Source organism: Dermacentor albipictus, chromosome 1, assembly GCF_038994185.2.
Source record: "Dermacentor albipictus isolate Rhodes 1998 colony chromosome 1, USDA_Dalb.pri_finalv2, whole genome shotgun sequence".
NCBI lineage: Eukaryota > Metazoa > Arthropoda > Arachnida > Ixodida > Ixodidae > Dermacentor > Dermacentor albipictus.
This window is the reverse complement of record NC_091821.1, coordinates 280,680,577-280,693,133: the sequence shown is the minus strand read 5'-3', so window position 1 is coordinate 280,693,133 and position 12,557 is coordinate 280,680,577. Positions and strand designations below refer to the sequence as shown.

The window sequence follows — 12,557 nt, the reverse complement described above, 5'->3', positions numbered from 1 at the left end:
ACGTTGAACCAACACGGAACAATACTTCGTCCCTGAAAGCATGCGGCAAAAGGGCACTTTGTGTCCTTGGCCGACCAGGCTGCCCAAGTTTTTTTTTTTTTTTGCAAATGGCAAGCAGTTTTTAGAGGAAGCTTTAGGTGTGGGGATCCTATTCCAATACATCGGAAAGGAGAAATCGTTTATCTCGGCAACAACAGCACCAAATTTGATCAAGTTGGCTGCACTTAAAAGAATGCTGAAATCTAGCGACTGTTGGTTGTGAATTTTCGGTTTAGATCGACAGTTTTCGAAGAAAGATTTGCAAGGAATCGCAAATTTTCAGAAAACGAAGCTACGAACTTGACAGCTCTGTAACGCAGTAATGAAAAATGATATCGGAATTCTAGAAATGGCACTTCATAGTAGATCTAACACGGCCAAAATTGATTTAATATAAATTGCTTTCAATTTAGTTACTAATATGTGACTGGAAATTTTGCAATACCTTTGTAATCAATGTAACAAATCCACGTAACATATAAATTGACACATGAAATTTACCTGCTTTAGATGTTCTAATGGATGCAGTTTACACAACTGCGATATATGTTCTTGGTGCAGAGCGACAAATATGTTAACTTCGTGCTTCAAATTTTTTCAAGATTACAAAGTCTTTAAAACAGCTTTAAAAAAATCCAAGTTTTGCATCAAAATGCCGCAACTCACAGTCACTACAATTCACAGTTTTCTCTCAAGTGCAACAAATTTCATTAAAATCGACCGTTACCTTAGGAAAGCGTTCCTGAATGTTACATGTATTTGAATCAGCGTCGTTCGAGTTGGGCCTGAGCCTTAGCGGCGTTTCAACATGACTTCGCTCGCAGCCGAAACGCTCGGTTGTAGCGTATGACTGTGCGGATTCTACGTACATTCACAAAGTACAGTTCCTCGCAGGGGCGCGACCGTTTGCCAGCAAAAGTGCGTCTCGCTGCGTAGCCGACCGGAATGCGTAAGCATTCATAATGCCAAGAAGAGGTAAGGCGTGCAGACAGAAACAAGAGAAGAGCTGTGGAAACACGAACGGCACTGTAGGAGAACAAGGAAAAGAGCTCAGAGTACTAGGGATGAAGCTTAGAGCGATAGAAAACTGAGCTAGTTGGTAAGGATTCATAATAAAAAGAAGAGGTAAAGCGTGCTAACAGAGACACAAGAGAAGAGCAGTGGGCAATACAAAAATCGCTATAGGAGAACAAGGAAAAGGGCTCAGAATTCTAGAGGTGAAGCTTGGAGCGACAGAAAGCTGAGCTAGTTGGTAAGCATTCATGGTGTGAAGAAGGGGTAAGGCGTGCAGACAAAGAAACAAGAGAAGAGCAGCGGACAGCACGAACGCCGCTGTAGGAGAACAAGGAAAATCGCTTAGAGTACTAGAGACGAGGCTTAGAGCGACAGAAAGCTGAGCTAGTTGGTAAGGATTCATGGTATGAAGAAGGGGTAAGACATGCAGACACGGACACTAGAGAAGACAAGTCGACAACACGAACGACGCCGTACGATAACAAGGAAAAGCTTTCATAGTACTAGGGATGAATCTTAGAGCGGCAGAAAGCTGAGCTAGTTGGTAAGGATTCATAATTCAAGGAATGGGCAAGGCGTGCAAACACGGACACTTGAGAAGTGGACAACATGAACGGCGTTGTAGGAGAACAAGGAAAACGGTTCAGAGAACTGGAGATGAAGCTTAGAATGACAAAGTTGAGCTTGCTGGTAAGTATTCATAATGCAAAGAAATGGTAAGGCGTGCTGACACAGACGCAAGAGAAGTGCAGTGGACAACACGAACGCTGCTATAGGAGAAGAAGGAAAAGGGCCCAGAGTACTAGATATGAAGCCTAGACCGAGAGAAAGTTGTGCTTACTGGTAAGTATTCATAATGCAAAGAATTGATAAGGCGTGCAGACCCGCACACAAGAACAGTTGACAACACGAACGCCGCTGCAAGAGAGCAAGGATAAGCGGTTAGCGTAGTAGGGATGAAGCTTAGAACGACAGAAAGCTGAGCTAGTTGGTAAGGATTCATAATGCAAAGAAGCGGTAAGGCGTGCTGACACGCACACAAGAGAACAGCAGTGGACAACGTGAACGCTGCTATAGGAGAGCAAGGAAAAGGGCTGAGAGTACTAGAGTTGAAGCTTAGAGCGACAGAAATTTGAGCTAGCTGCTAAGGATTCATAATGCAAAGAAGCGGTAAGGCGTCAACGCGTGCTGACACGTACACAAGAGAAGGGCAGTGTACAACACGAACGGCACTGTAGGAGAACAAGGAAAAGCGTTCAGAGTGCTAGAGGTGAAGCTTAGAGCGACAGAAATTCGAGCTAGCTGCTAAGGATTCATAATGCAAAGAAGGGGTAAGGCGTTAACGCGTGCTGACACGTACACAAGAGAAGAGCAGTGGACAACACGAACGGCACTGTAGGAGAACAAGGAAAAGCGTTCAGAGTACTAGAGTTGAAGCTTAGAGCGACAGAAATTTGAGCTAGCTGCTAAGGATTCATAATGCAAAGAAAGGGTAAGGCGTTAACGCGTGCTGACACGTACACAAGAGAAGAGCAGTGGACAACACGAACGGCACTGTAGGAGAACAAGGAAAAGCGTTCAGAGTGCTAGAGGTGAAGCTTAGAGCGACAGAAATTTGAGCTAGCTGCTAAGGATTCATAATGCAAAGAAGTGGTAAGGCGTTAACGCGTGCTGACACGTACACAAGAGAAGAGCAGTGGACAACACGAACGGCACTGTAGGAGAACAAGGAAAAGGGTTCAGAGTACTAGAGATGAAGCTTAGAGCGACAGAAGGTTAAGCTAGCTGGTATGTATTCATAATGCAAAGAAGGGGTAAGGAGTGCAGACACGGACACAAGGGAAGACAAGTTGACAACGCGAACGCCGCTATAGGAGAGCAAGGAAAAGGGCTGAGAGTACTAGAGTTGAAGCTTAGAGCGACAGAAATTTGAGCTAGCTGCTAAGGATTCATAATGCAAAGAAGGGGTAAGGCGTTAACGCGTGCTGACACGTACACAAGAGAAGAGCAGTGTACAACACGAACGGCACTGTAGGAGAACAAGGAAAAGCGTTCAGAGTGCTAGAGGTGAAGCTTAGAGCGACAGAAATTTGAGCTAGCTGCCAAGGATTCATAATGCAAAGAAGGGGTAAGGCGTTAACGCGTGCTGACACGTACACAAGAGAAGAGCAGTGGACAACACGAACGGCACTGTAGGAGAACAAGGAAAAGCGTTCAGAGTACTAGAGTTGAAGCTTAGAGCGACAGAAATTTGAGCTAGCTGCTAAGGATTCATAATGGAAAGAAGTGGTAAGGCGTTAACGCGTGCTGACACGTACACAAGAGAAGAGCAGTGGACAACACGAACGGCACTGTAGGAGAACAAGGAAAAGCGTTCAGAGGGCTAGAGGTGAAGCTTAGAGCGACAGAAATTTGAGCTAACTGCTAAGGATTCATAATGCAAAGAAGGGGTAAGGCGTTAACGCGTGCTTACACGTACACAAGAGAAGAGCAGTGGACAACACGAACGGCACTATAGGAGAACAAGGAAAAGCGTTCAGAGTACTAGAGTTGAAGCTTAGAGCGACAGAAATTTGAACTAGCTGCTAAGGATTCATAATGCAAAGAAGGGGTAAGGCGTTAACGCGTGCTGACACGTACACAAGAGAAGAGCAATGGACAACACGAACGGCACTGTAGGAGAACAAGGAAAAGCGTTCAGAGTGCTAGAGGTGAAGCTTAGAGCGACAGAAATTTGAGCTAGCTGGTAAGGATTCATAATGCAAAGAAGTGGTAAGGCGTTGACGCGTGCTGACACGTACACAAGAGAAGAGCAGTGGACAACACGAACGGCACTGTAGGAGAACAAGGAAAAGGGTTCAGAGTACTAGAGATGAAGCTTAGAGCGACAGAAGGTTGAGCTAGCTGGTATGTATTCATAATGCAAAGAAGGGGTAAGGAGTGCAGACACGGACACAAGGGAAGACAAGTTGACAACGCGAACGCCGCTATAGGAGAGCAAGGAAAATGGCTGAGAGTACTAGAGTTGAAGCTTAGAGCGACAGAAATTTGAGCTAGCTGCTAAGGATTCATAATGCAAAGAAGGGGTAAGGCGTTAACGCGTGCTGACACGTACACAAGCGAAGAGCAGTGGACGACACGAACGGCACTGTAGGAGAACAAGGAAAAGCGTTCAGAGTGCTAGAGGTGAAGCTTAGAGCGACAGAAGATTGAGCTAGTTGGTAAGGATTCATAATGCTAAGAAGTGGTAAGGCGTTAACGCGTGCTGACACGTACACAAGAGAAGAGCAGTGGACAACACGAACGGCACTGTAGGAGAACAAGGAAAAGCGTTCAGAGTGCTAGAGGTGAAGCTTACAGCGACAGAAATTTGAGCTAGCTGCTAAGGATTCATAATGCAAAGAAGGGGTAAGGCGTTAACGCGTGCTGACACGTACACAAGAGAAGAGCAGTGGACAACACGAACGGCACTGTAGGAGAACAAGGAAAAGCGTTCAGAGTACTAGAGTTGAAGCTTAGAGCGACAGAAATTTGAGCTAGCTGCTAAGGATTCATAATGCAAAGAAGTGGTAAGGCGTTAACGCGTGCTGACACGTACACAAGAGAAGAGCAGTGGACAACACGAACGGCACTGTAGGAGAACAAGGAAAAGCGTTCAGAGTGCTAGAGGTGAAGCTTAGAGCGACAGAAATTTGAGCTAGCTGCTAAGGATTCATAATGCAAAGAAGGGGTAAGGCGTTAACGCGTGCTGACACGTACACAAGAGAAGGGCAGTGGACAACACGAACGGCACTGTAGGAGAACAAGGAAAAGCGTTCAGAGTACTAGAGTTGAAGCTTAGAGCGACAGAAAGCTGAGCTAGTTGGCAAGGATTCGTGGTCTGAAGAAGGGGTAAGGCATGCAGACACGGACACTAGAGAAGACAAGTCGACAACACGAACGCCGCCTTAGGATAACAAGCAAAAGCGCTCAGGGTACTCGAGATGAAGCTTAGAGTGACAGAAAGTTGAGCTAGTTGGTAAGGATTCATAATGCAAAGAATAGTTAGGGCGTGCAGACAGAAACAAGAGAAGAGCTGCGGAGAACACGAGCGCCACTGTAGGAGAACAAGGAAACGCGCTCAGAGTACGAGGTATGGAGCTTAGAGCGACAGAAAATTGAGCTAGTTGGTAATGATTCATTATGCAAGGAAGGGGTAATGCGTGCAGACACAGAAAGAAGAGAAGAGCGGTGGACAACACGAAGGCCGCTATAGGAGAGCAAGAAAAAGGGCTCAGAGTACTTGAGATGAAGCTTAGAGCGACAGAATGTTGAGCTAGCGTGTAGGTATTCATAATGCAAAGAACGGGTAAGGCGTGCAGGCACGGACACAAAAGAACACAAGTTGACAACACGAAGGCCGCTGCAAGAGAACAAGGATAAGCGCTCAGAGTTCTAGAGGTAAAGCATAGAGCGACAGAAAGTTGAGCTAGTTGGTAAAGATTCATAATGCAAAGAAGAAGTAAGGCGTGCAGACAGAAACAAGAGTAGAGCTGTGGACAACGCGAACGTCACTGTAGGAGAACAAGGAAAAGCGCTCAGAGTACTAGGGATGAAGCTTAGAGCGACCGAAAAGTGAGCTAGCTGGTAAGTATTCATAATGCAAAGAAGGGGGAAGGCGTGCTGAGACGGACACAAGAGAAGACAAGTTCACAACACGAACGCCGCTGCTGGAGGACAACGGAAAGCGCTCAGAGTACTAGAGATGAAGCTCACAGCGGCAGAACATTGAGCTAGTTGGTAAGGATTCGCTATGCAAGGAAGGCGTCACGCGTGCAGACACATAAAGAAGAGAAGAGCAGTGGACAACACGAAGGCCGCTATAGGAGAGCAAGGAAAAGGGCTCAGAGTACTAGAGACGAAGCTTAGAGCGACAGAAAGTTGAGCTAATTGGTAAGGATTCATGATGTGAAGAAGGGTAAGACATGCATACACGGACCCTGGAGAGGACAAGTCGAGAACACGAACGCTGCTGTAGGATAACAAGCAAAGGCGCTTAGAGTACTGGAGATGGAGCTTAGATTGAGCGAAAGTTGGGATAGTTGGTAAGGATTCATTATGCAAGAAAGGGGTAAGGCGTGCAGACACAGAAAGAAGAGGAGAGCAGTGGAGAACATGAACGCTGATGTAGGATAGCAAGGAAAAGGGCTCAGAGTACAAGGGATGAAGCTTAGAGCGACAGACAACTGAGCTAGTTGGTAAGGATTCATAATACAAAGAAGGGGTACGGCGTGCTGACACAGACACAAGAGAAGAGCAGTGGACAACACGAACGCCGCTATAGGAGAACAAGGAAAAGGGCTCTGATTTCTAGAGGTGAAGCTTAGAGCGACAGAAAACTGAGCTAGTTGGTAAGAATTCATAATACAAAGAAGGGGTAAGGCGTGCTTACACAGAAATAAGAGGAGAGCAGTCGACAACATGAACCCCGTTGTAGGAGAACAAGGAAAATCGCTTAGAGTAATAGAGACGAGGCTTAGAGCGACAGAAACCTGAGCTAGTTGGTAAGAATTCAAGGTGTGAAGAAGGGGTAAGACATGCAGACACGGACACTAGAGAAGACAAGTCGACAACACGAACGCCGCCGTACGATAGTAAGCAAAAGCGCTCAGAGTACTCGAGATGAAGCTTAGAGTGACAGAAAGTTGAGCTAGTTGGTAAGAATTCAAGGTGTGAAGAAGGGGTAAGACATGCAGACACGGACACTAGAGAAGACAAGTCGACAACACGAACGCCGCCGTACGATAGTAAGCAAAAGCGCTCAGAGTACTCGAGATGAAGCTTAGAGTGACAGAAAGTTGAGCTAGTTGGTAAGGATTCATAATGCAAAGAAGGGATAAGGCGTTCTGACACGGACACAAGAGAATAGCAGTGGACAACACGAATGCCGCTATAGGAGAGCAAGGAAAAGGGCTCAGAATACTAGAGATGAAGTTACCCCTTCTTTGCATTCATAACGTAAAAGCTTAGACCGACAGAAAGTTGAGCTAATTGGTAAAGGTTGTGGGGTTCTTACCCGTGCTCTTGGTACGGAAGAACGACAACACGGTAGTGCAAAGAATCACAAGGACACCTTCATTGCAACTTTCATAGATCAATGCCTGCTAGTCGAGTTGCTATCCACAAAACATGCCGATGGGAGCGCGACAAATCTGGGAAATACGACTAACCGCGATCGCATAACGAGCGAATATGTTCGCCCCCACTGGATCCCAGCGCCTGGTCGTTCGCGCCTACACTCACGCTAACGGTGGCGCGTTCAAGCGAGCCCTCGCGACATGGTGTCGCAGAAGCATGGATCGGCGCACTCGCAGAACGTCCGTGCAGCTTTCCGAACCAGAGAGGAGGAGCGCTCTCCTTTCCGCGCCCAAGTAACCCCGCCGTTAGCTTGCGTTAGCAGCGCAACATTCGCGCCTTTTTTTTGTGCATAAGGAATCCTTACCAACTAGCTCAGCTTTCTGTCGTTCTAACCATCTCTCGTACGGCGCTTCAACCACACCGACTGCAGCGGGCATCACGCGACGCGGCGAAGCCGGATTACAGGGGACCGGAGCTGTGCGGGAAAACAACATATCAGGAAACGCGTGAGTGTCGCGCATCCCCACAAGGTTCATTATGCAAAGAAGTGGTAAAGCGTGCTGACATGGACAGTAGAGAAATGAAGCGGACAACACGAACGCCACCGTTCGTGTTGTCCATTTCTCTTGTGTACGTGTCGGCACGCGTCACCCGTTCTTTATCTGCGGCCTTTCGTATTTCTTCGTCACATGCAGTCTCACTGAATACACAGCATTAGCCTCTTGATAGCATGGCCTACAACACCTTCCGCTCGACCCCTGCGTAACGAGAGTACGTTCTTGCAAACAGTACTTAAGCTTGATTTACGTAATAGCAACCCTCCCAGGTGTTTATAAAGGGGAAACAGCCACGCACAAGGTGAATTATCTGTTGAAGGTAGGTTTCATTACAAATCTCGAAACACGTTATCTGTTACGCGACCAAAGTGCACGATATCAAAATTTCTTGCTCTGCCTTGTCTCGGGCATGCTTATCTAAACTAAGTGCGAGAGACTGAGGTAAATGGGGGTTTGTAATAAAGAAACTGGTGGCCGCGCGGTCTACTTTCACGCACCTTAACAGTTTAATCCTTCGAGTTAGTAATCTGCCGTAAACGGCGCACCACTTCCAAGTCATACGCCTGAATGGTATGAAAAGGCATTTTCAAGATTTTGTTCTGGGTGTGTGTTTTTGTGAGCACTGAAAGCTTGTGCCTGCGCATAAATGTGTCTCTGTAAATTATTTCGCTCATGAAACAAACAATGCAATGACGGGGAGACCATTCTTCGCGTGCTTGCTTAACCCGCGATAGTGCCCCGTGGTCGCTTGCCACATGAAGCCAGTGCTATGGAAACGCCGGTGCTCGCGGGCTGCGCTCCGCACAGGCGCCCGGAGCCGTGGCCGTTCGGATTGCCGGGAATCGAGCCACTCGCGCTATCAGCATTAAACTAAAGCGAAGCAATAAATCAGTTTAGACTAATGAAGCATTGTTTCAGAACCCTGCAGGCAGTCATTAAGAAAAATAGCTTGATTATTAGATGAGAAAATGAAGGCCCAAATATTACTATTTGAATTTGGCGCCGAAACCCCAGCGCCAGTGCGCTAGCGTGACGTCAGGTATTCCAAAGTATGTTTTCGCATTTCTGCCGCGTTGGGCGAGTAAGGATTCCCGAAACTTGCCATGTTTAACATTTTGTTCCTTTAGAACACAATGGAGTCAATCTGTACTGCTATGTATAATTAGTAGGCACTAGAAGATAGTATTTCGTTCTTGCGCTTTTTCTGGCTTACCAAACGTGTTATCGTTGTAAGAGTGGCGTTTTTGGTGCTGTAGAAAGGTAATTTACTTATGCAGAATAAATCATTTTTCACTTTAGTGTCCCTTTAAGCAAAATTACAGCCTTTTGCCACACGATAGTCGTCATCTGCCTTGTCCGCATTTCCTTTCTTAAACGCGGCGAGCCTCCAGTAACAAACGGCATGCGCGTTATCAGCATGACATAGCATTCCCGACAGGAAAGTAGCGGACGCAGCGCTTTCAAGAAAGGAAACGCAAGCAAGGCAGATGACGATTATTGTTCTGTGGCAGAGATACACGCCACAGGGTGTAACTTTGCCTAAGAGTGTAACAGCCAAGAGGGTCACAAGAAAGAAAATAGCGCGGCGTTCTTTTCATGCCTGTGGTTCATTTCGCTGTTTATCCTTCCGGCGCTGTGTCAGGTTGGAATGTTTTGGGTTTGGCTCCGGCCAGCTCCGTGCAACCTTTTATTCCAGTGAGTTATTTTAATTTGTTTGCTTGGAATAAATTCATCAAACCAATAGAAATATACTTCATTTTCTCCATGCTTTCCCTGGCGTCAGTGTAGGTCACTTTTTTCCTTCAAAAACTTTTTCGGACCCCTATATCACAAACAGATCTTCTTGCCTTGAAAGGATAAATGCGTTACCCGACGCTGCACTGTTTAGGCAAGCACTAATCTATTTGAGTCGCAATAGCGCAGCGCTTCTGTGTTGTCCACCTTGCAGCGCCAAATTTTCACTTTGTTCATAAATAGCCCGCCTTTGTCAACACTGGAGTATCAGGCTGTAGAAGAAAGTGCACAGTTTAGCTGCGCGAAGTGCAACGTGGTCACGCGATAGTTTTACAGTGTCCAACGCAGCGGACCGTATAAATCAAAAAGGTTGTATCGACTTTGACGACGCCTGTTGTGCCATAGCCGCCACCATTCCTAATGTAAAAATCGGGAGGCAAGGAGGGCATGTAAGACGTATGAACAAGACCATTCGAGCTTTTATAACTGAGGCGATAACTATACCACTTCCGTTTGTCGAGCTCACAAATCCTGAATGGTCTAAGTTAAAAAGTAATTCATAAAACTGAGTACGGCGCAAACCAAGTACAGTTCACGTCAGTCGCTGCGCCAGAAGCTGCCGCTGTAGCTGACGCTGGCAATGCGTGCAGTGGAGTCAAACGCTCCGGTGTTCTATTTAACATTCAACTACTATCCACTCAATCTCTTCGTGTTATTGCTATATCTATCTGTTATTTAGAGCTATTCGTATTGTTGCAATATCTGCTCTTTGCAGAGAAAGGCTTTCCTGGTTGGATGGCAAGGCCACCCTTTATGGGAGAGCACGTACCAAACAGAAACCTGGACCGGGCGTGCCTTCGCTCCTTGTGCTGTCCGGCACGACCAGTGCTTGACCGGCCACGTCGGCAAGGTTCCTTTGTGCTGTGCACCGAAAGCGTGACAGTACAGAAACACTAGTGGTGCAGTGACCGTGCCAAGCTTGGACCTGGACATCTGTCGGCGGATATTTTCAGCAAAAGGAAAAGAAACAGAAACGGGGATGGCTTTTATGCGAAGAGGGCGACTTTGGACGCTTGAACTTGCCACTGGACTGGTTTTCGACCTGTAATGAATTCGTCTCTTGTTTTCATACGCTTCTCAATCAGCGTGCGACCACAATTGCGCATGCTGAAGTCATCAGTGTTTAAAACAGGCTGCCCAATGGAGTCGCTCCGCATTTTCATTGCCTCGCAGGGACGGCTTGATTTTGCTGCCAAAGGCAAAAAGTCTTTATTACTTGCTCTGCGCCCGTAAAACATAACATTGTCTGCAGAAGAATGTAGCGCAGAAATTTCGGCATCGAAAGATATATTGTGCTTCTCACTTTCTCGAATGGCACCGCTCTGCAAATTCAACGAGTGTTGTCACTTTTAGGCAAATCGTACGTGGAACCGGTTCGCACTAGCACAAGAAACGGCGCTTAATATATGGCCTTGTGTATCAACGCAGAAGACCGCCATAAAGTGGCATGCACATGTGTGGTGAATAGGCACAGGAAAATGAGCGGCTGCAGCCGAAAGGCCTTCTTGTGCAAGTTGCGCACGATTGCGGTTCCTCTGCCGTTCGAAAGTGAAGCGTCCATTTGCCATGAGCAGCACGCTGAAAGTCAGTGCGACTAAGAACTGCAAATTTCTTTTTCACGAAAACAGAAAACTCAAAGAAACAGTGTAGCATCTTGAGGGTATGATCAAGGATTTGGAGAAAAAGACTTATGAGCTAGAAACGAAGGTGCATCAATTACCTGCACATGCTGAGCAGGGCTGTTTGAGTTTGGCAACAAGAAAGCATGCTGCTGACAGAAGCAAAAATAATGAAAGAACAAAGCTCCTTGCAGCCGCCCATGCTTTCTTTGCAGCTGTGTACTAATAGCTACGGGTTGGACCTTTAATGCAAGGTTGTTACGAGAGATTTCCTGCATGGGGTATCCTTTCAGGGTGAAAGGTTTTCTGTGGATAGGAACATCATGCCTTGGTTTCAAGGGTAAGCCCAGCGTTCTTTTGAAGATGTTTGCCTGTAAAAGAAACAGGCTGTGAAAGGCGTAGCAGCCATCCTAAGTGATCACAATCTTAGTGATCGGTGCTGGCAAAAGGCTTCAACGTGCCTTCTCAACCTTCCTCCCTTTCGTTTGCTTCGTCGCTTCAGAGCAACGGTAGACGCTTTAAATGAAATCGTCAGGATGTCAGGTGAAGCAAGAATATGCGCCAGTTTCGTGTTCTAATGGGCTCTCTGAAGCTTTACGTGACCTGGGGCCGTATAACATAAAGATATTTCAATATGTTTCATTCAAATTTCCTGACGTCAAATTTACGTAACCACTGGCGCAAAGATCGGGCGGTAACCCGCTGCGTTGCTTGAAAAGCCCAATCAAACGCGCTCCTCGTATATAGGATGTGACTTTCTTTTGCTTTCAAAGCTAATAGCATTGCCTACATTCAGCAGTTTTTCTTATCTAATTGGTTGAGAAGAGGCGAGGAGCACGCTCAAGTGGAGAGAGTTTCGATGGGGTCAAACGAACGCAGTGAAAGTAGAAAGCCGGATGATGAAGGTGGCGCCAGTGTCTGCGATTGGTCTGCCTCTCCTGACTTAGCTTGCGGTGGCTGGTAGAAAATCGCGGCGGCGTGCAACGGATCGTCGACAAAGTAGAGTTGGAAAGACGATGTCGTATACGTGCCGAGAGGTCGCGATAACCTTATACTGCCACGAAAAATCCTTTATTATACGCAAATAAATTCTTGCTGTGCGGCAGCTCCGAGTAGCCGGTGCCACAGTGATCGGCGGGCAGCCAACTTCATTTCATTTCATTTATTGATACTGACACGTGTACTTATCTTTATCGGGCAACCACGTTTCGCCGCCTAACAAATGCAATCGCACGCGCCTGCATGTATCTGAAGTTTCTGGAAAGTTATCGATGCTTCTATCCGCTGTCTGTTGTCGCCGAACCTTATGTTATCTGATTTCATCAGCTGACGCGAATGGTGTAGAACTATGTGGAAGGCACGCGGGTCCGAACGATTAGTCTGGAACATTCGACGACTGCTCTATAAAAGCCGACGC

General features: G+C 46.7%; 1 protein-coding gene across 6 annotated transcripts in view; it reads left to right on the top strand.

The window, feature by feature from the left end:
* LOC139054403 (prolactin-releasing peptide receptor) overlaps nt 1–12,312 on the top strand; it is a 167,965-nt gene extending 155,653 nt beyond the window's left edge. For all 6 annotated transcript variants that reach the window (XM_070531341.1, XM_070531339.1, XM_070531337.1 and 3 more), the window contains one exon: nt 10,237–12,312. The gene's annotated coding sequence lies outside the window, so the exon portion shown is untranslated. The remainder of the gene's footprint in view (nt 1–10,236) is intronic.
* Nucleotides 12,313–12,557: the final 245 nt, after the last annotated feature.